Source organism: Culex quinquefasciatus, chromosome 2, assembly GCF_015732765.1.
Source record: "Culex quinquefasciatus strain JHB chromosome 2, VPISU_Cqui_1.0_pri_paternal, whole genome shotgun sequence".
NCBI classification, from domain to species: domain Eukaryota; kingdom Metazoa; phylum Arthropoda; class Insecta; order Diptera; family Culicidae; genus Culex; species Culex quinquefasciatus.
This window is the reverse complement of record NC_051862.1, coordinates 60,112,917-60,136,682: the sequence shown is the minus strand read 5'-3', so window position 1 is coordinate 60,136,682 and position 23,766 is coordinate 60,112,917.

Sequence of the window (23,766 nt, the reverse complement as noted above, 5' to 3'; positions counted from 1 at the left end):
CTCGTGGACTCGCTCTTACATAAATTTAATAGTGTGTATGTCCGATAAGGCATACAAATCGTTGAAGCAAAGAAAGTAATTTATACTTCTAATTATTGATTTTGAATAGTAATAGCAGAGTAATAGTATTCTAAGTTTTTTTTTCATTTTTGAATGATTCTGTCTTGAATGTCTGAATGAAACTGTATTTGTTTTAAAGGAATTAGAAATTAATATTTTAAAACCCAAAATTAGTAAATCTTATCTAAAAAACCATCCTTGACAGGGTTACTTCACAGCTCCCTGCCCGGCACTTCTCACTGAGCGAAGAATTTCCATCCTCACAACAATCGTGTCCCTCGAAAGTGGAAGATTGCTTGCATTCTCTTTTGCTCAAAACACTTTTATATTTGTTTATTTTATGATATTTCCAACTCCCACAACTCACCCCTGCTCATCCGTCTTTTTCCCCCCAAAAGAAAGTTTTTCCACCAAAGTTCACCCCGAAAGGGGTTCACGAGATCCGTTTGTCTCATTTGGCACAAACACGGTGTGGGAGAACATTTTTGTTCTTGGTGATGATGTCCAACCGGTGAAAGAAAAAAAAAACCCGGACATCCGGCACCCTTGGGACGTTCCGCGAGGGCGCGCTGGAAGCAATAAAAGTGTGATACCCATCTCAAGAATGCTCATTTTGGGAATGCTGAAAAAAAGAGATAATCGACCCCCGTGGGCTGGCGGCGTTAATGAGGAAAATATCATTCCAGTGGGAAGGTATTTTTTCTTTGATTCGCTAAAGGAGCAGCGGAAAAAAGGAAGATTCTCTACATTTTTTCGACGTGTTTTAATTATCTTGATTAACGTTAAAACGATTTACTGACCTTTTTCCTTCCTTTGCTACATCAACGCGTAATCCCCCCGTGGATTACTTTAAAATAAAGAGATCAAGAGTACAGCTTATGGTGCTATGGTAAGTTTGAAAGGGTTATTTTTTTGGCAATAAATGTTTTCTGATGGAGAAACAACAGTCTCAGCAGCATAATTCTTATGCTGTGAGCCTGGAGGACGATGTTTTTTATATATTTTTATAACTTTTGGTACTTAACTCAGTATGAGGTCATTGTAGAAGGTGATAATGACATTATTAACAGTTGAAAGTGAGCAATACTTTATTTCTTTGCTAGCAGTTAACTCGTTAATGTCTTCCAAGATAACGAAGAATTACTGGTAAAATTTCACTAGTTTGCCATTCCTATAGCATCATCAATTTAAAGGTGTTATCAAGCTTTTCAAAGAAACCTTCAATTTCTTTTTTAGTTCATATGAATTTGGCTTATAAGCTGAATATTTCCTTTTTTTCTTCTTATACTTTCAAGATCCTGTTTGTTTTTTAAAGCTAAAACGAAAATATCATGTCTAATTATTTTGAATATTTTCAGGGAGCGTGAGTGTGCATGAACTGTTTGTCTTTCACTTTATGTTTGAATCCTTTCACCGCATAAGTCTCCTTCAAACTTAGAGTAGTGACAACAGTTAACACCTTGACGTGTCGTCGACAACAACCGGTCATTTGATCAACTTTCCCCCTTCATAAAGTTACAAGTTAGGAACGATTCTACCACAAACCCAGCCAGCCGGCCATCTCGTTACTCAATTGCTGATAAATGATGCTCGTTGACAGACACAGCTGTCAGTGATGAGTTTTGCACACAAACTTATTGTCTAGCCGTATCGACAGCCTTCCTCCTCCTTCAGCAGTAGACTACTTGTGTCACATGTGTTCCAGTTGCTGTGTTTCAGGCATTATGTTGGCATTTTGATGAGCTGGATCAACACTTTTCGGGAGCCCAGAAGAATGTCACTAGCCAAGAATAACTCAATATGCACGGCTCGTACCAGGTCGCAAAAGTTTCTCACAGACCCGCGACACGTGGTAATCTCCTTTCACCGCACACGGTGTCACACGTGGTGATATTGGACAAGTTTCCAGCGATGACGGCGGGGACAGGAGAAAAATTAATAAAGCCCTGACTTGAACCGCTCTAATTGCGAACTGTAACGTATCATGATAAACCCTGAACAGCAACGTCGCGCTCCCGATGACATGATAAGCTTGACTTTTCGCGTGTTCCCTCCTGCTCTAACATAACCACCACGTGTCACGTGGCAGTTCGGTGGGGGTGTGAAAAATAAATCCAACTCTCGGGATAAATAAACGTGTCAGAAACACCGAATATCATTATCTTTCACAGCAGCACCAGTGGTCGTGATGTCCTTACTTCTTGTCGAATTGTGTGTGGTTAATGTCGGGTAGGTTCCCGGTATTACGAGTTATTCCATGCAAATTAGCAGATCTGTTCAAAAAATCTTATTTTTCGGCAATTATTTTTTTTGTAAACTTGAATGTTTCAATTTGAAATATTTGCACGACTTTAAGGAAATATATATTGGGACACGATAACTTAGAATTTTTGACCTCAATTTAAAAACATATTTTCACGCCATCAAAACTTGTATTCAAAGTTGTTTATTCGCTCTGTTCAGAGTCTGCCAGCGTAAAGAAAGTGTTCTTCAATGTTTTGAATGTGTGTGTGTCTGTGCAATAGGGTGCCCAGAGAAAATGTCCCCCTGCTCCACAAGAGGAAAACGATTTTTTGGGTTATTTTAAGTATCTGTGTAAATTCTGAGCGAAATTGGATAAGATTAACCCATTGATACCCGAGCCTAAAGATGATGAAAAAAAGTTTTTCATACAAAAATGAGTTTTTTAAATCGTTAATAACTTTTCAGGATCAAGTTTCAAAGCTTTGGTATGTTCTACAAAGTTGTAGAGCATTAAATTTTCAAAAAGAATCTCACTTTTGGGAATATTTGGATGAATGTAGCGCACCGTGCAGACCAAACCGTAAGAAACTTGGGTTTTCCATACATTTTTTCGATTTTCCCATACAGACTTCACTTCCGAGTATCAATAGGTAAATGATAACCTATTTTGCTCATATTTGGCCCAGAGTCCTAAAATAGGTCAAGGAACAATATTCAGCATGTGGAGCAAGGCTTTGAAAAAAATTTCCATATTCTTGGCACCCTACTGTGCAACCAACCAAACGGGACCACGCGACCGCTTCTTGCAAATTGAGTTGTTTCCATGTATTTTTAGATTTTTACAACATTCTATACATGCAAATAACTCGCATAGGCATTTGGATGGTGTTAGCTCTGCCGAGCTTCGGTGACCCATTTCTACGCTGGCTAGCCGAGCGCGAGGTACCTCAGCTTGAATCGACAAGCCCCGCCTTGAAGAACGTTTGCATCAATCGGATTCAAACGTTATTTATTACTTCCGGACCGTTGTCAAATGGACAAAGACCCAGCGCATATTTAGTAGGTAGTAGCAGTATTCCTAATTCCAGTCATAGGCCACCAAGCCGTGATGGCGTAGTGGTTAGCATTTATACTTACCAATCCAAAGGACTTGTGATCGAACCCCACCACCTCGAGTGACTTTGATTTTTCGTTCATATTCAGTATTTCATGTATTTCTAAGTCTTAAACTTTCTCGTTGGGAGCAGATGGGCATCGAACCCAGGACCATTCGATAACAAAGCGAACACCGTAAACAGTCAGCCACAGCCGCTCCCCAAGTTTTCTTCAATGTTTTGAATAAAATAAAATTCAAGATTTTTTAATTATTATTTAACGATCGTTTATGTGTGTTTTTAAAATCAAAATAATATTATACATTGATAAAATTTCGAAGAATTTTTGGTAAAGCTTCCACATTTACTAAGAAATTGAGTCTTCTTTTAAATGCCTTTACATTCAAGGCTATTTTGAATTTTGCTTTAATAACACTTAGGATTATGTTCGGGTGCTTTAGAGCAACTCTCCCATCTGGCGATTTGGCAACCCTGCGCATTTGACAGTTCGCGCGCAGGAGGCAAACTACGCTCATTCTTATTCATCACTCAAACGGAACGGACGCAAATAAACATTAGTTTAGTTTAGTCAGTAAACGCGGTCGTCTTTCTTTCCTCCGGGATCTCTCGCGTTTCGTCGGCCCAGTCCAAGGTCCAAACATTGGTCCTTCGTCGCCGGATGGGTTTCGCGAACCGGTCAGTATGGCCAAGCTGGAACACCTTCGAAAGGTGTGCTTGGTCCGCGTGAGTGGGGAGCTGGTGGTAGCCGGGAAACTCGCTGTACGGAAGGCGTCCTTCAGCGAGGCAACGGAACGGCTCGAACGGCTCCGGGAGCTTGCTGGGAAGTTCCGGCGGACGCAGCAGAGCATCGAGGAAACGTTAGAGGACCAGGAAGAAGTCGCCGCAGCGCACGGAAAATCTGTGGAGTTTTTTACGGCTTATCAAGCGGCCGAGGAACTGCTCGAAGTTCACATCAAAAACACAACCCCGGTTCGAGCAGTTACCCGGAAATCGAGCAGCGGCAGTCTGCTAGACGAGATCCGGCAGTTTTGCGAGAAGGTAACCGCAGCGACAGTCGGCCAGTTCGGAACCATTCCAAGTTATCCGAATGGCAGCGCTCAGGTTTCGAGTTGCGCACCCCTCTCGGGTCCAACGACAACAAGCGACGGCCAGTCTGGAGCCGTGGGATACGGCGATCCAGATGGCAAACAGCGGTTAGATTGTGCGTCCGCTACGGACCCAACGACTGTTTCGTCGCGGGAAGAAGGCGAACCGATGTCGAATTGGTCCCCGCTTCCGGAGAAACATCACTCGTCCATCAGGGTGTCGACTTTCCACCCTGGTCAAGCGACGTGTGATGGCGGTAAAGATGGTCCGGAGACGCCCATGGAGGGCGTAGAGAAGGCATCGGTGGAAAAGGCAACAACGCAAGAAACCAACAAACCGGTAGAAGTGGATGGAGTTGCCTTCAACATGGCGGTGGCCCAGGAAACGAGGCGAGTAAAGTGGAAGGCTCTTATGCCAACTGAAGCTATCAGTGTTCGGGGAATCGACGTGGCTCTTCCCCAAGCATCACTGGACTCCAAGACCTGTGCCGAGCTCTGTCCCTTTCACGGAATCGAGGAGGAACAACATCAGGCGATCGGGATGTCGACCATCAGCCCCGTTCGGCTGAGTTGTAATGGAGGTAAGGGTGGTCCGGAGACGTCCGCGACGGGCATAGAGATGGCACTCGCAGGCGGCGAAGCATCACAAAATCAGGTAGTGCACCCAGCTGCAGAACAAGTGGAGGAGGTAATCATCAACGTGGTGGAGGCGCAGGATCCACGGGGAGCACAGCGGAAGGCGCACTTACTGCCGACTGAACCGGTCAGTTGTCGGGGAATCGACGTGGCACTTCCTCGAGCATCGCTGGACTCCAGATTCTGTGTTTGGATTGGTCTGCCAAGCATCCAATCTATCAACACATCCATCGTCCGCGCAGTTGGACCGGATGTCAAGATCCAGAAAGCAAAGCACAACATCAACGACGAGAGATTCACGGAAATGGAGGGAGATCAAGCGCTGGTCGACACTGATTCGACTGAATCGACGAGAAGGTTTGAGGACGTTGGAGGTTACGTCACACGGTCGCGCTTCAGGGACGCCACGTTCTCGTTCAAGCAACTGTGGATTCGTGGCCACATCCGGCACCTACTCAAGGTCGAGCGGATCGGAAACTGGACACATCATCAAACGGCGAGCGCTGGCGAAGGCACCACGGAGATGATCGTAGCAGCTGGCGGAGTTGGTTTGAGGCAGATGTGCCTCAAGGCGGGGGAGAATGTTCGGGTGCTTTAGAGCAACTCTCCCATCTGGCGATTTGGCAACCCTGCGCATTTGACAGTTCACGCGCAGGAGGCGAACTACGCTCATTCTTATTCATCACTCAAACGGAACGGACGCAAATAAACATTAATTTAGTTTAGTCAGTTTAGTCAGTTTAGTTTAGTCAGATGCATTTTGACATTTCATTGAATTTTTCTAAAGCTACAGTTTTTTTTTAAAGATTTTTGACGTTTTTAACCTTCAAACTTTGTGTCCCGATTTGCCCCACTTCCTGTTGACCTAGAATGCTCATATTTTGGCCAGATGCTAGTTTTATTTGTATAAACAACCCCTGAAAATTTCAGGCAGATTGGTAAGGTCCGAACGACGACCCATACAAAAACGTCTTCTTTAAATCGCTAATAACTCGCAAGGGTTAAATCGTTTTTTGCGGTCTTCGACAAAATTGTTTTTCATAAAAATTTTCATAAGAATCTCACACTTGACAATGATCCGACACATTTCACGCCACCTTCTTGTGGGATTTTGGAATGTTTACTTTTCCACATACATTTTTGCGAATTTTTCCATGCAAACTTCAACGATCAACTTTAAACCTTAACCGATTGGGCTCAAAATTGGCACAGCTACACAGAAAAAAAAATCATGGTAATATTACATCTGGGAAGGGGTACATCTTTTATGTCAGAAAAAAGGTGTAATTTTACCACTTTTCTGGTGTAATGTCACTTTTTCAGTCTAAATTGAGGTAATATTCAACCTTCCAAAATTATAGCTTCCAAATTTACATTTTTTTTTTCTGTGTACTTATTTTTACCTAACGAATCGAGTCAGTGGGTATCTCTTTAAATTTTCTGAATTGTTAAATTTTTCTAGCCACCATAGTTACAAAATCCGTTTTTTGATATTTCATCGCCGCTATTTTGGCTGCCATCAAATCAAATCAAATTATTCGCTCTACAGCATTGTCTTGGCGTTCTCGATTGCGAGATTCCTACTCGAAATTAGGTCTTCGAAGCTTCCATCCACCCCGGAATTCGAACTGACGCCCTTTGGATTGTTAGTCCAACTTCCTACCAGCGACTCCACTTAGACAGGACCCAGGGAGACGACTCCTACACCTGGGCTGAGCTAACGACCTAACCTTTTTAGGTTGGTCCGGGGCCAACATAGGGACGTGGCGTTACATCGTGCTGCCATCTGGTTTTTTTAAGTGCAAGAGTGGAAAAGTGCTGAGTCATCGTCTAAAAATAGACGGCGTCCTAACTCGCCCAGCAAAATGAAGTCGATAAAGTAGTCGGTTTCGATGGAGAAAAAGCGACGCCATCCCCCTATTTACTTCCCGTCCGACGGAAGGCGTGATCACACAAATAGGGACGTGGCGTCGCTATTTTTAGACCACGTTTTCCACTTTTTCTCTATCGAAACCGACTACTTTATCGGCTTCATTTTGCTGGGCGATATAGGACGCCGTCTATTTGTAGACGATGACTCAGCACTTTTCCACTCTTGCACTTTAAAAAAACCAGATGGCAGCACGATGTAACGCCACCGTCTGGGATCGAACCCAGGCCGACTGGGTGAGAGGCAATCACGCTTACCCCTATACCACGGTTCCCGGAACTGATTTTTTTTACGTGTAGGAAATTCAATTCCCTAGTTGTCAACAGACATGGATTCCCGACAGAAACTGTTGATGGGCTCATCAGGAAAGCAGCAGTAACAGTAGCGTATATTACACCCACGATTCGCAAAGTAAGAGTTATTACCGTTCGTCACCCGGAATGGTAATAACATATTCAAAATTATCTAATCTGGCCTGTTGTAGTACCTCGTACGGCGGGGATCAGACCGTCCTGGATTGGTCCCCCTCCACAAAACCAACCCGCGGGAGCTTGTTTAGACAGCAACGCAATTAAAAGTGATGCCGAAACAGACAGACGCTCTGGAGGAAAAGTCGCTAACGAGGAGGCCGGTTTTGGACGCGGTTGTTTGATATTCATAACTCAAAAGGGCGCGCCCGCGCTCGTCAGTCTGATTCGGGAGGGGGGTGACGAGCGTTGGATGTGTTTCCCCAGTTGATTTCGCGGTTGATACGGGAAACTGCGATGACAACGACAAGTGGGTGATGAGCAGGGGTTTTTCAAGAGATGGGGGAATATGTGGCAATTAGGTTAAAGGGCGGGCAATTGGAGTGAAGGGACCACTTGGGGATTGGACACTTTGTTGACAGATGAAATTAAAACAGTCGTTGGAGTTTTACAGATTTTTAAAAATCACATTAACAATTTGTTACATCGTTGACATTCTTTACAACAACCATTTAAAAAACATTAAAATAAATTGAAATTTTCTTAGATATTGAATCAATGTGAAAGGGTTTGACTAAAGCAACAGTTTCTTTTCCACTACGTAAATTGTGTTCAACAAAGTAGTATAGAAAACTCAAAGGACATTAAATTCAATCAAATTGCCCATTAAAGTTCATCCCTCATGATCTATACGTTCAACCCTTTTGGTTGCTGCAACATCCCCCCTTAATATTTCCGATACGTTTGCTTTGCATGAATTATGTGCGAAAAGTAGCAGCAGTAGCCAACTCCCAACCATGGACCAAAGCAATTATTCAAACCTTTGCTGACCATCAACCCTCAACAACCCTTAAAACTTCAATCCTAATCAGTTTTAATTCGTACCGATTTGTGCAACCTGCCACATGCCCTAAAGTGCCGGTCGATATCCCAAAGTTCTATAAACCACCAGTTTGTGGACCCCTCCAGAAAAAAACAAGACAATCCAACGGAAATCCTCCGATTACACGAGGGGCTTAACGTGTTCAACTGAAAAATGATTTATTGCCGTTCGAGTTTGGGCCAAACATAACCTCACAAAAACATACTCCGGCTCGCACACATAATCTCCAAAACTGGACCAATTCGTTCTCTATTCCGAGAGTCCTGCACGGGCCCACATTTATGTTTTATTGGATAATTTTCAAATTTATATGATAATTGTGCGGATCAGACGCTGCTGTCCGGTAAAGCAATCGAAGGATTCTGACGGGCAGATCTTCCGGGCTGAGGTGTCGAAAAGATGGTCGATAATCGCGTCATAATCATCATCATATTTTGGGCTCATCTCGAACGAATGGACTTTGGCGAGGGTTGTTCTGCACTGCCCTAATAACCAGAAGGAGGAAAAAACAACGCTTTGAGGGGGAAGTGACGGTCTTCAGTTGGTTGTTTCTGGTCAACAAGATTTGCCAGGACAAATCCCTTTCGGATTTGTTTTTTTTTCTGGCGGATGGTCAATTGAAGAATTTAGTGAGTGTTGTAAAGCAGATGAATTTATGGACCATTTTTTGGGATTTGCAGTGGGGTTGAAAGCTAGATGCTGACAAAAAAGAATAATTTTATTGTTTCGATAAGGATGAAGGCAATTTGTGACAACTGTTTGCTAAATGTTTCTTAACATCATCGAGAATTATTAATTTCCAATTCAATTGATCTCAAACCAACATCAAAGTTTATATATTGTTTAATTACACGACCTTAGTTACGGCAGTATCTTCTTACACAATTCCACACATTGCCAAAATCTTGTCAAATCACACACCATTAATCACACCGCCTTGCTAATCCTTCTCACTCATCACGCCCATCATCAGCCGACACCCCCGAATAGCACGTTTGCTCAAAACTTGAACCCGAGATTAACTCGACCACCATTAGATTCTATCACGACCGACTAAACGGCATAATTAACTTAATCCTCGGGCGGAACACACGCCCCATGGTACGGCGTAAAATTAAAGCAAATTCATCCTAACCGCACATTATGCCGCATTAATTACAATCCAGTTTGGGCCCAATGATCCAGTTAATAGTACCTACGAGCGCTCAGATTGCTTTCCGGGGGAGGAAAATGTTGTCCTTGTTGCTCAACCCACCACACAACGGCGCCTTCCAAGTTCTTGGTTTGGCTCGGCAAACCACTTGTCGTCGAGGGGTTTTCCTTTGGCGTTTCCAACCTGCAAACGGTTACAAAGGGGGAAACGACACACATGCCTAATGTTGGTTTAACTTTCACGTAAGTGGTGCGGTGAATGTCATTTTCGTGGTTCCCTTGGAAAGACAAAAGATATTCTTGGGAGGGGTTGTATGATTGTCTTAATTTCTTTTCATTTGAGGCAACCTTTCTTTAGAGGCGTTTTTGTTTCTTAGTTTGAATATTTATATGCTTGCTATCAAAATAAACTCTTGATGCATTGAATTAAAATAAATAATAATTATTTTAAATTCAATAACTTGTACGACCACAAAGGGTTTTAAGTGAAATTAAAAAAAAAATTACCATTGTACATAAAAAATACCATAAGGCTTTAGGACCCTATTGTCAAGAAATTCCACTATAATTTAACCTACTTATTATCATTATTATTTTTATTAATGTCCTTTTTTTGGTAAAAAAAACAAATTGTACGTGATTCTGTGGACCCTCTAGTTTCTGCTTCTACGTTAATTGGTTCCTAAAATTAACCATTAATTTGTGATATTATTGATCACCACTATATAGCATATTTTTCTGAGTACAATTACCCTTTGCACGATCGCAAAGGATTAAAAATGGATTTTGATTTTTTTTAAACTAGTTTCGGTCCTTCTTGACCCAAAGCATCCTACTTGACAGCTCCATAGTTAATCCATCGTAAAATGTAGTCTTGTTGATACTTTATTTATTTTTTTCATGAAACTATAAAAAAATACAGCGGAAATAATTTTCAATCGTGTTTTAAGGACTCTACTGATAATAAGCAAAAAACTTGTTTTTCATTGCTTTGTAATATGAGTGGTTGTTAACGTCATGATTCAAATTCCCGGACGCTTCGAAACCCGGACACCTCATCTTGTTTTATCAATAATTTGAATATAAGTTTGCATAATAATTGTCAAAACTGTATTATTTGATGAATTCTAACATCAAATTTCATTTCAAATTGGCTTGGACGCTTTGGCATTGACTACAATTAAATAAAATAAAAATACGAGTTTACCAAAAATGAGACACATTTCACTGAAATATTTCAGAGGCACCGGGAAGGCAAAGCAGAAAATTATGGTTCTGATTTCTTTAAATTATAGTAAATTTCTATACAATGTTTCGATTGTTTTGATGTTTACAGCTTTTTGGAGACCTAAAGATTGCCATTTACTAAAATTTCAATCGAAATTTGTGCGTTTCGTAAGAAAAATCGAGTGTCCGGAATTCGAAGCAAAAGTGTCCGGATTTCGAATCAGCTTCTTTCAGTGTCCGGGATTCGAAGCACATCAAGTCATTTTAATTTTAAAATTCTGATGAAAAACTGCTAGAAAAGACATATTTTGCATGATTTTTCTTAAAATTTACTGTTTATACTATATCCTGATGATATTTATACATTTACAACTTGTTACATGATTTTTTGCCAGCTAATACAAAAATTATATGCTACTAAGTGTCCGGATTTCGAATCATGATATAACGTCGTTGAACGGGTTGATGCAAGCGTAAGCTCGTGACAAAAGCAATAAATTATCTTCCTTTATCCGATACTCGAAACTCGTTATCAAAATACGATATTAATTTATCGTCCTTAGTAAAGCCATGTACAACTTGGCAAACAGCTTATCCATGAATCCACTAAATACGTCAACAACAAGTGGTATACAAAACACAAATAACAAAGTGCACTCGACAATCTCGATATTTCATAAGTATGTGATAGGGTTGTTCAAGATTAAGCGAACAAACCAAACTCTGCCTGACATTATTTCCCTATTCCGCTTTCCACAAATATCCCAACGAATGCCCAAGCTTATCAATCCTGACGGTTCGAAATCAATATTTGCTACACCCGCAGCAGGGTACCTGTCACAGCCCACGGCAATCAATCGGTTTATTGGCGGTCGTAAATCATTTATCGGTAATTTGGCCAACTTGCTACTCGTTCGTTTGCGGAGCGTGTACCTGCGATAAACATTAGTTTGTACTACGATAACGATTTCCAAGGGGAAATCTGCCCGAATGGTTTCATTCAAAAAATTGCACATTAATAATCAACGCAAAATCTTGTTCAATAGCACAGTCCAACAAGATTTTGTCTCTGAGACGAGTATATGTGTTCCTAGTAGAATTTTGCCTGTTGAATCCGAATCCGGGTCCAGAATTGCTCCAAATGCTCCCAATTTTGAGATACACCCGTTTGAAATGTTAGTTTAGGCCAAAATTAGCTACTTTGTCGACTATTTTACAAAATAACTATTGAATAAACAACTAAACCAATACATGCATCTTAAAGTTCACGTTTTCTCCTTTCTGAAACACCCCTGGATTTTTAAATTTGATTGTTTCTACGCATAATTATAGCCATTTTAAAATTAAAATTTGACTTGCATGCAAGTTGGAAAAACTTGAATGAGAACCAACTGAAAATATAATTTTAAAATGGCTATAAATATGCGTAGAAACAATCAAATTTAAAAAACCAGGGGTGTTTCAGAAAGGGGAAAACGTGAACTTTAAGATGCATGTATTGGTTTAACTGTTTATTCAATAGTTCTTTTGTAAAATAGTCGACAAAGTAGCTAATTTTGGCCTAAACTAACATTTCAAACGGGTGTATCTCAAAATTGGGACCATTTGGAGCAATTCTGGACCCGGATTCGGATTCAGCAGGCAAAATTCTACTAGGAACACATATTCTCGTCTCAGAGACAAGAAACATTTGATTTTTTGTTGAACTGTGTAGTCTGTAATTACCGTTGTTAAGGCTTTGGCTAAGAACTTTATAAATCATTATTCTCAAGAACTCCCTTTCGTTTCGGTCCACAAAAACTGCCATCCAAAGCACTTGCGGACGCTCTGGAAGTGGCTCAATAAAAATTAAACGCTCCATTTAGCGAACAATCCACGCCCAGAACAAGAGCTAATAACCCCCCAACAAAAGAATACAATAATGTTTGTCGTGGAAAAACCACAAAACGCATAATGCGTCCCCATCTCCAGAAGTCCTCAACAAAAGCCGTGTGGCATGTTTTGGCGCGTGTGTCGTAAATGTAAAAACAGTGAAACGATTAAAACAGTGTCAAAATCTGTTCCGCCAACGCCACTTAAGTGCTTGTTGCCTCCCTCCCCCACCATCTTGAGCCCCTTCCTTAACTATGCTTGTACAACATAATCCTTGTACACATAATCTCCCTCCTCTTCTCCCTAGGTTCGTGGCAGCTGAACCCGCAGCAACACATGTATGGAACCATGCAATGGATTAATGGGACTTGCTTGTTCCGTTTGGCATACAAATGGAAACCAATAGGCGGGCATGAAGACACGGTGTTGTTGACTTTAATCATTATTCCTTCGTTACAGATTGTAACACAGCTTCTTATAGGTTCTTTTGTCGAAAAACACTCTCTTTGCGGAAATTTGTAAAATAACAAAGAAGGATTGGTGAATTAATTTATAACGAAATTTTTCGAACAAGCCTTTAAAATAAGATCAAATTTTGCAAGAAAGTTCCATGGCAAAAATAAACAGACTTATATTTTTTTTCTTTGGCGATAGCGGTGATACTTACCAAAATTAGGTGGTCAATTATGGCGTTTTTTACGTTTTCAGCAAAAGAAAACACATTTTCAAAAACATCATATCTCTGGAACGGCTGAACCTATTTTAGCCTGCCACCTTTCAAAAGAATTTTTTAATGCAAAATTGAATATGCAATCGAAAAGTACTTTACAGATTTTTTGATAAAGGGCTCCGTTTTCAAGATATAGCCACAGAAAGTTTGATTTTAGCGAAATATTTGCAGTTTTTCAATTTTCAAAAATAGTGACCATGAGTGACCATTTCTAAAAATATTTTTTTTGAAAAGTTCAGAAAATTTGCTATAAAATTGTCTAAGAGACATTGAAGATTGGATCTCTGATTGCTGAGATACAGCGGCTTAAAGAAAAAGAAACACGAAAATTGAAGTTTTCTAAGTCTCACCCAAACAGCCCACCATTTTCTAATGACGATATCTCAGCAATTAATGGTCCGATTTTCAATGAAACATTCGTGAAATTTTCCGATCTTTTCGAAAAAAATATTTTGAAAATTTTTAAATCAAGACTAACATTTTAAAAGGGCCAAACATTGAATATTACGCCCATTGAAAATGCTAGTCTTGATTTAAAAATTTTCAAAATATTTTTTTCGAAAGGATCGGAAAATTTCACGAATGTTTCATGTAATAACATTGAAAATCGGACCATTAGTTGCTGAGATATCGTCATTAGAAAATAGTGTGTTTTTTTGGTGATCAGGGGCGCCGACTAGTCCAAAATGTTGGGGGGCACGGTTGTTTTCCGAAATCGATAGGTAAGAGTGGCGATTAGATGTTAAAGTGTCTTGTATATCACGAATTTAAAAAAAAATATTACGATGTGATACGATTTTTTTATCCGGAATCCATTTTTTTTATTTAGAAATAGATTTCTAAATTATCGTGATTGAGAATGTTGATTGGGGGGAAATTTTTATATGTTCGGAAGGCAAATTCCTTCTCATTGGCATATTCTCACTTATTTTCTAGAAGTAACAGTCAATAATAAAACTAATCAGATATTTAAAAATTCAACAATACAAATATTCAAAAAATAAAAACAAAAGTAAAAAGCAAAAAATTAAAACATCATAAATTTAAAAATACAAATACACATTTAAAATACATCCATTTTTTTAAATCTGCAATTTAGAAAAAAATAACAGATACACAAAATTCAATATTCCAAAATAAAAAAAAATAAAAGAATTAAAAATTCTAAGGTAAAAAAAACTCATGGATTGAAAATGTTAAGAAATCAAAAGCAAAAATTCAGAAATTTAAACAATCAGAAACTCAGAAATAACAATAAAATTCAATGTTTAAAAAATCGATAATTTCAAAATTATGATACATCAGAATTAAAGAATTTAAGAATTTAAGAATTTAAAAATTTAAGAATTTAAGAATTTAAGAATTTAAGAATTTAAGAATTTAAGAATTTAAGAATTTAAGAATTTAAGAATTTAAGAATTTAAGAATTTAAGAATTTAAGAATTTAAGAATTTAAGAATTTAAGAATTTAAGAATTTAAGAATTTAAGAATTTAAGAATTTAAGAATTTAAGAATTTAAGAATTTAAGAATTTAAGAATTTAAGAATTTAAGAATTTAAGAATTTAAGAATTTAAGAATTTAAGAATTTAAGAATTTAAGAATTTAAGAATTTAAGAATTTAAGAATTTAAGAATTTAAGAATTTAAAATTTAAGAATTTAAGAATTTAAGAATTTAAGAATTTAAGAATTAAAATTTAAGAATTTAAGAATTTAAATTTAAGAATTTAAGAATTTAAGAATTTAAGAATTAAATTTAAGAATTTAAGAATTTAAAATTTAAGAATTTAAGAATTTAAGAATTTAAGAATTTAAGAATTTAAGAATTTAAGAATTTAAGAATTTAAAATTTAAGAATTTAAGAATTTAAGAATTTAAGAATTTAAAATTTAAGAATTTAAGAATTTAAGAATTTAAGAATTTAAGAATTTAAGAATTTAAGAATTTAAGAATTTAAGAATTTAAGAATTTAAGAATTTAAGAATTTAAGAATTTAAGAATTTAAGAATTTAAGAATTTAAAATTTAAGAATTTAAGAATTTAAGAATTTAAGAATTTAAAATTTAAGAATTTAAAATTTAAAATTTAAGAATTTAAGAATTTAAGAATTTAAGAATTTAAGAATTTAAAATTTAAGAATTTAAGAATTTAAGAATTTAAAATTTAAGAATTTAAAATTAAGAATTTAAAATTTAAAATTAAGAATTTAAAATTTAAGAATTTAAGAATTTAAGAATTTAAGAATTTAAGAATTTAAGAATTTAAGAATTTAAGAATTTAAGAATTTAAGAATTTAAGAATTTAAGAATTTAAATTTAAGAATTTAAAATTAAGAATTTAAGAATTTAAGAATTAAGAATTTAAGAATTTAAGAATTTAAAATTTAAGAATTTAAAATTTAAGAATTTAAGAATTTAAGAATTAAAATTTAAAATTTAAGAATTTAAGAATTTAAGAATTTAAGAATTTAAGAATTTAAGAATTTAAGAATTTAAAATTTAAGAATTTAAGAATTTAAGAATTTAAGAATTTAAGAATTTAAGAATTTAAAATTAAGAATTTAAGAATTTAAAATTAAGAATTTAAGAATTTAAGAATTTAAGAATTTAAGAATTTAAAATTAAGAATTTAAGAATTTAAGAATTTAAGAATTTAAAATTTAAGAATTTAAGAATTTAAAATTTAAGAATTTAAGAATTTAAGAATTTAAAATTTAAGAATTTAAGAATTTAAGAATTTAAGAATTTAAGAATTTAAGAATTTAAGAATTTAAGAATTTAAGAATTTAAGAATTTAAGAATTTAAAATTTAAGAATTTAAGAATTTAAGAATTTAAGAATTTAAGAATTTAAAATTTAAGAATTTAAGAATTTAAGAATTTAAGAATTTAAGAATTTAAAATTAAAATTTAAATTTAAGAATTTAAGAATTTAAAATTTAAGAATTTAAGAATTTAAAATTTAAGAATTTAAGAATTTAAGAATTTAAGAATTTAAGAATTTAAGAATTTAAGAATTTAAGAATTTAAGAATTTAAGAATTAAGAATTTAAGAATTTAAGAATTTAAGAATTTAAAATTAAAATTTAAAATTTAAGAATTTAAGAATTAAGAATTTAAGAATTAAAATTTAAGAATTTAAGAATTTAAATTTAAGAATTTAAGAATTTAAGAATTTAAGAATTTAAGAATTTAAGAATTTAAGAATTTAAAATTTAAGAATTTAAGAATTTAAGAATTTAAGAATTTAAGAATTTAAGAATTAAGAATTTAAGAATTTAAGAATTTAAAATTTAAGAATTTAAATTTAAATTTAAGAATTTAAGAATTTAAAATTTAAGAATTTAAGAATTTAAGAATTTAAATTTAAGAATTTAAGAATTTAAGAATTTAAATTTAAGAATTTAAGAATTTAAGAATTTAAAATTTAAAATTTAAGAATTTAAAATTTAAATTTAAAATTTAAGAATTTAAGAATTTAAGAATTTAAGATTTAAGAATTTAAAATTTAAGAATTTAAAATTTAAGAATTTAAAATTTAAGAATTTAAGAATTTAAGAATTTAAGAATTTAAGAATTTAAAATTTAAGAATTTAAGAATTTAAGAATTTAAGAATTTAAGAATTTAAGAATTTAAAATTTAAGAATTTAAGAATTTAAGAATTTAAGAATTTAAGAATTTAAGAATTTAAGAATTTAAGAATTTAAGAATTTAAGAATTTAAGAATTTAAGAATTTAAGAATTTAAGAATTTAAATTTAAGAATTTAAAATTTAAATTTAAAATTTAAGAATTTAAAATTTAAGAATTTAAGAATTTAAGAATTTAAGAATTTAAAATTTAAAATTAAGAATTTAAGAATTTAAAATTTAAGAATTTAAGAATTTAAGAATTTAAGAATTTAAGAATTTAAGAATTAAAATTTAAAATTTAAGAATTTAAAATTTAAGAATTTAAGAATTTAAGAATTAAGAATTTAAGAATTTAAGAATTTAAGAATTTAAGAATTTAAGAATTTAAAATTTAAGAATTTAAAATTTAAGAATTTAAGAATTTAAGAATTTAAAATTTAAGAATTTAAAATTTAAAATTTAAGAATTTAAAATTTAAGAATTTAAAATTTAAAATTTAAGAATTTAAGAATTTAAGAATTTAAGAATTTAAATTTAAGAATTTAAGAATTTAAGAATTTAAAATTTAAGAATTTAAATTTAAGAATTTAAAATTTAAGAATTTAAGAATTTAAAATTTAAGAATTTAAGAATTTAAAATTTAAGAATTTAAAATTTAAGAATTTAAGAATTTAAAATTTAAAATTTAAGAATTTAAAATTTAAAATTTAAGAATTTAAAATTTAAGAATTTAAGAATTTAAGAATTAAGAATTTAAAATTTAAGAATTTAAGAATTTAAGAATTTAAGAATTTAAAATTTAAGAATTTAAGAATTTAAAATTTAAGAATTTAAAATTTAAGAATTTAAGAATTTAAGAATTTAAATTTAAGAATTTAAATTTAAATTTAAGAATTTAAAATTTAAATTTTAAGAATTTAAGAATTTAAGAATTTAAGAATTTAAAATTTAAGAATTTAAGAATTTAAGAATTTAAGAATTTAAAATTTAAATTTAAGAATTTAAATTTAAAATTTAAAATTTAAAATTTAAGAATTTAAGAATTTAAGAATTTAAGAATTTAAAATTAAGAATTTAAAATTTAAAATTTAAAATTTAAAATTTAAAATTTAAAATTTAAATTTAAGAATTTAAAATTTAAAATTTAAAATTTAAGAATTTAAAATTTAAGAATTTAAGAATTTAAAATTTAAGAATTTAAGAATTTAAGAATTTAAGAATTTAAGAATTTAAAATTTAAAATTTAAAATTTAAGAATTTAAGAATTTAAGAATTTAAGAATTTAAGAATTTAAGAATTTAAGAATTTAAGAATTTAAGAATTTAAGAATTTAAGAATTTAAGAATTTAAGAATTTAAGAATTTAAGAATTTAAGAATTTAAGAATTTAAGAATTTAAGAATTTAAGAATTTAAGAATTTAAGATCACCTCCGTGTACGCACGAGAGCAAGCAGCAGTGAAGTCACAGAGTAACACAGAGTGAGCAGTCCGAACAAAAGTCATCAAATTTTGTGGCTCCGTTACGGTTGTTGTTGTTGGGTCTCCGTAACGGCAGCAGGCGTTATGTTTTTTCATGCGTTATGATTTTGAACGGATATTTACTTGGATATTTATAAATTGAATCTAGTTACCACATTTTTTCCAACAAATTAATGTCTGTCAAACTGTCTGATTTGTTTATCACGTGCATTTTTGTTCTTGAGGAAAATTAGTTGGAGTTGTGAAAACATAAAAGTCGTGGGAGGATTCCATCGGATGGACCGATTAATCGATGTGGCGCGTGGAAAGTGTCTGTTGAGCCGTGGGAGAAAACCGGTCACGTGTGTGCGTCCAGGAAGTGTGATCTGTTGAGCTGCGAAGGAAAATCAGTCGAACGAGCCGATCCTTCGGCGAGACACGGGTGCGCGTGCAGGAAGTGTGGGTGATCAGTTAAACTGTTTTTGTTTTGTTATTTAGTTGTAAGCAGCAATAAAAGAATCATGAACATGGCAAATTATTTATTTTTATTATTTAAAACCAAATTGAGAAAACGAATTTAACAAAAACGTGCAAAATTATTGTGGTTGAATCACGCTTGAAAATTTCAAGCTTATTTATTCGAACCGGTTCCATGTCATTGCGGCATAACGAGATCATGTTTTCGAAACCCTAAATTGTTGATGGCCTGAGTCTTTCTTATTGTGCGTTTGACGAACGTATGGAAAAACAGAAATTAAAACTCTCTGCCGAAAATATCATTGTTTAGGACCATACGATGCTGCTGGCTAACGAAACCACGTATTCCATGCTGTACAACCCAGATTTCCACCCACTTCGCCACACGATTTCACACTCGTCTTTTATCTACCATCACAAGGGTTGATGATCCCTACGTGATATCCCCACGATGGATCGCCGGCCAAAAACGTCCTTTTCCCGCTCAGCGCATTTTTGCTGTCTACTGAACTAAACCACCATAAAATTAAAGAAAGCACCAGTCGCAAATAGTCCACAATCATTTCAACGATCATTTCCTCTTGCAAAATCTAAACTTTTGCTCAGAAAATTTGGTTTGTTTTGGAAGTTTGACAGCAAAACTTGCCGCAAAAAAAAAACGTAACGCCTCAAAAGCCAGTGAACTGCGATCTGATGATTTGAACCCTACCATTTTGGTGCAAGTCGGGCTGACGTCTGATTTTATTATAACCGGGGGATGTACCGCGATGTACCGCGTAACGGTACCATAAATCAAGAGGCAGTAGTGACTCTGTGTTACTCTGTGGTGAAGTGCTCAGTGCTCTATCGTTTTTTCGGATTTTTTCGCCGCTATTGATTGTGATTACCCGCGAGTTTGCTTCTCCAGCATGCCAAAGGCCGGCCGTGGCCGTGGCAGTTCGAGTGCGGCCTCGAAAAACCCGCGAAGTTCGTCTACCGGCCGTGTGCAAAAAGGTAAACAAAACAACGCCGTGTCGACCGCCATCGCGCAGGGAGCGTGAGCGCAGAAGGCATCGATAAAAAGTTACTACATCCCGGATATGTTCCGAGATCACCAGTGCGAACCCGTTCCGGTACCTCCGGTGCCACAACCAGTGGCACATCAACATCCGCCAACATCCCCATCAGGAACGAGTTCCAGATGCTGAGCGACGACGAAGAAAACAACAACACCGACGGTAGCACCACTACCGACGACGACGATTACGATGTTCGTGCACGGAAAAAAGTGCCGACGCCAAAAAAGAATAATTCTCCAACGGAACGAAGACCACCTCAATTTTTGTTTTGGACACGTTGGCAGACGATGTTGACGAGTTGCTGGAAGGCCTCGGATATTGTCTGAAAATCGGTAAGTCGGCAGTGCAAGTGATCACACTGAATAAAGAGCTTCGACCTGGTGTTTGAAGAATTGAAGCGTAGCAACTTCAACTTCTACACATTCAACCCCGAGAAGCCCCTGTTAAGGTCGTCTTGCAGGGTTATCAAGACCGTCCGATCTCCGACCTGAAGGGTCACCTTTCGGACGCCGGAATAAAACCGCGGGAGATTAAAGTGCTCTCGCGCAAGACAACGGTAACAGGTACACACACACTGTACCTGTTGTACTTCGACCGCGGCACCGTCAAGATCCAAGACCTGCGGCGGACTAAGACGTTGGACGGTTTTTGGGTAAACTGGCGGTTTTACACCAAGAACCCGACGGACGTAGCGCAATGCCACCGTTGCCAGAAATTCGGCCACGGCTCGCGGAACTGCAACCTCCGGCCCCGCTGCGTGAAGTGCGGTGAGTCACACCTCTCGGAGGCGTGCGCACTGCCACGAAAGGCGGACTTGGGGACAAGGCAGAACAAACCAAGCCGCGCGTAAAGTGCGCGAACTGTGACGGCAACCATACCGGCAATTACCGCGGATGCGTCGCGCGCAAGGCCTACCTCGAGGAGCAGGAAAGAGAAAGAAGAGCAGCAGCGTCCCACTCTCCTCAGCGAAGTACGAGCGCAGCCGTTCCTGCAGCTGGACAGCTTACGGTTCCAGCGGAAAACTCAGCGTTCCCTCCTGGTTGGGGGCGTTCGTTCGCCAGCGTGGTCGCTGCCGGTAGCGGCAGTACGGCCCAGCAAGAAGTCACCGGGGAAGATCTCTTCACCCTGCCGGAGTTCTTTGCTCTCGCGGGGGAGATGATGACGCGGTTTCGGAGCTGCCGGAATAAGGCGGAACAATTCCTGGCCCTTGGGGAGCTGATGATCAAGCACATCTATAATTGATATTTTTTCTGTGATCTAGTGTTAAGCTTTCTCTTTATCTATCCTTTTCCCATTGCACTTTCTGTAAGTTTTTTGAAAACTTTTTCTTACTCTTGCCTTCTATTTAATATTTATAAGTAATAACACATTCGATTGAATTACGATGTAACACACAGCTGAAAGGAACTCCAAAACTCTGTTATGTACCTAAATGAACTCATTGTAACTTGATTATTCACAAATAAACCGAATTGAATTGAATTGAAAAGAATTTAAGAATTTAAGAATTTAAGAATTTAAGAATTTAAGAATTTAAGAATTTAAGAATTTAAGAATTTAAGAATTTAAGAATTTAAGAATTTAAGAATTTAAGAATTTAAGAATTTAAGAATTTAAGAATTTAAGAATTTAAATTTAAAATTTAAGAATTTAAGAATTTAAGAATTAAGAATTTAAAATTAAGAATTTAAATTTAAGAATTTAAGAATTTAAGAATTTAAATTTAAGAATTTAAGAATTTAAGAATTTAAAATTTAAGAATTTAAAATTTAAAATTTAAATTTAAAATTTAAGAATTTAAGAATTTAAGAATTTAAAATTTAAATTTAAATTTAAGATTTAAGAATTTAAAATTTAAGAATTTAAGAATTTAAGAATTAAGAATTTAAGAATTTAAATTTAAATTTAAGAATTTAAGAATTTAAAATTAAGAATTTAAAATTAAATTTAAATTTAAATTTAAATTTAAATTTAAGAATTTAAAATTTAAGAATTAAAATTTAAATTTAAGAATTTAAGAATTTAAAATTTAAGAATTTAAATTTAAAATTTAAGAATTTAAATTTAAGAATTTAAATTTAAGAATTTAAGAATTTAAAATTTAAATTTAAGAATTTAAGAATTTAAAATTTAAAATTAAGAATTTAAAATTTAAATTTAAAATTTAAATTTAAGAATTTAAGAATTTAAATTTAAGAATTTAAGAATTTAAAATTTAAGAATTTAAGAATTTAAGAATTTAAGAATTTAAAATTTAAGAATTTAAGATTTAAATTTAAGAATTTAAATTTAAGAATTTAAGAATTTAAAATTTAAAATTTAAGAATTTAGAATTTAAGAATTTAAGAATTTAAGAATTTAAATTTAAGAATTTAAAATTTAAAATTTAAGAATTTAAGAATTTAAATTTAAGAATTTAAGAATTTAAGAATTTAAGAATTTAAAATTTAAGAATTTAAGAATTTAAGAATTAAGAATTTAAGAATTTAAGAATTTAAAATTTAAGAATTTAAGAATTTAAATTTAAGAATTTAAAATTTAAATTTAAATTTAAAATTAAGAATTTAAAATTTAAGAATTTAAAATTTAAAATTTAAGAATTTAAGAATTTAAGAATTTAAGAATTTAAAATTTAAGAATTTAAAATTTAAGAATTTAAAATTTAAGAATTTAAATTTAAAATTTAAAATTAAAATTTAAGAATTTAAAATTTAAGAATTTAAAATTAAGAATTAAAATTTAAGAATTTAAAATTTAAAATTTAAGAATTTAAATTTAAATTTAAGAATTTAAGAATTTAAGAATTTAAGAATTTAAGAATTTAAATTTAAAATTTAAGAATTTAAGAATTTAAATTTAAGAATTTAAAATTTAAGAATTTAAATTTAAGAATTTAAGAATTTAAGAATTTAAATTTAAATTTAAAATTAAAATTTAAGATTTAAGAATTTAAAATTTAAGAATTTAAGATTTAAAATTTAAGAATTTAAGAATTTAAGAATTTAGAATTTAAGAATTTAAAATTTAAGAATTTAAGAATTTAAAATTTAAATTTAAAATTTAAGAATTTAAGAATTTAAGAATTTAAAATTTAAATTTAAAATTTAAAATTTAAGAATTAAGAATTTAAGAATTTAAAATTTAAAATTTAAGAATTTAAAATTTAAATTTAAAATTTAAGAATTTAAGAATTTAAGAATTTAAGAATTTAAGAATTTAAATTTAAATTTAAGAATTTAAGAATTTAAAATTTAAATTTAAAATTTAAAATTTAAGAATTTAAAATTTAAAATTTAAGAATTTAAGAATTTAAAATTTAAGAATTTAAAATTTAAGAATTTAAGAATTTAAGAATTTAAAATTTAAAATTTAAGAATTTAAAATTTAAATTTAAGAATTTAAAATTTAAGAATTTAAGAATTTAAAATTTAAGAATTTAAATTTAAATTTAAGAATTTAAGAATTTAATTTAAATTTAAGAATTTAAATTTAAGAATTTAAATTTAAGAATTTAAAATTAAGAATTTAAGAATTTAAATAAAAATTTAAGAATTTAAGAATTTAAGAATTTAAGAATTTAAGAATTTAAGAATTTAAGAATTTAAGAATTAAAATTTAAGAATTTAAGAATTTAAGAATTAAGAATTTAAGAATTTAAGAATTTAAGAATTTAAGAATTTAAGAATTTAAGAATTTAAATTTAAGAATTTAAGAATTTAAGAATTTAAGAATTTAAGAATTT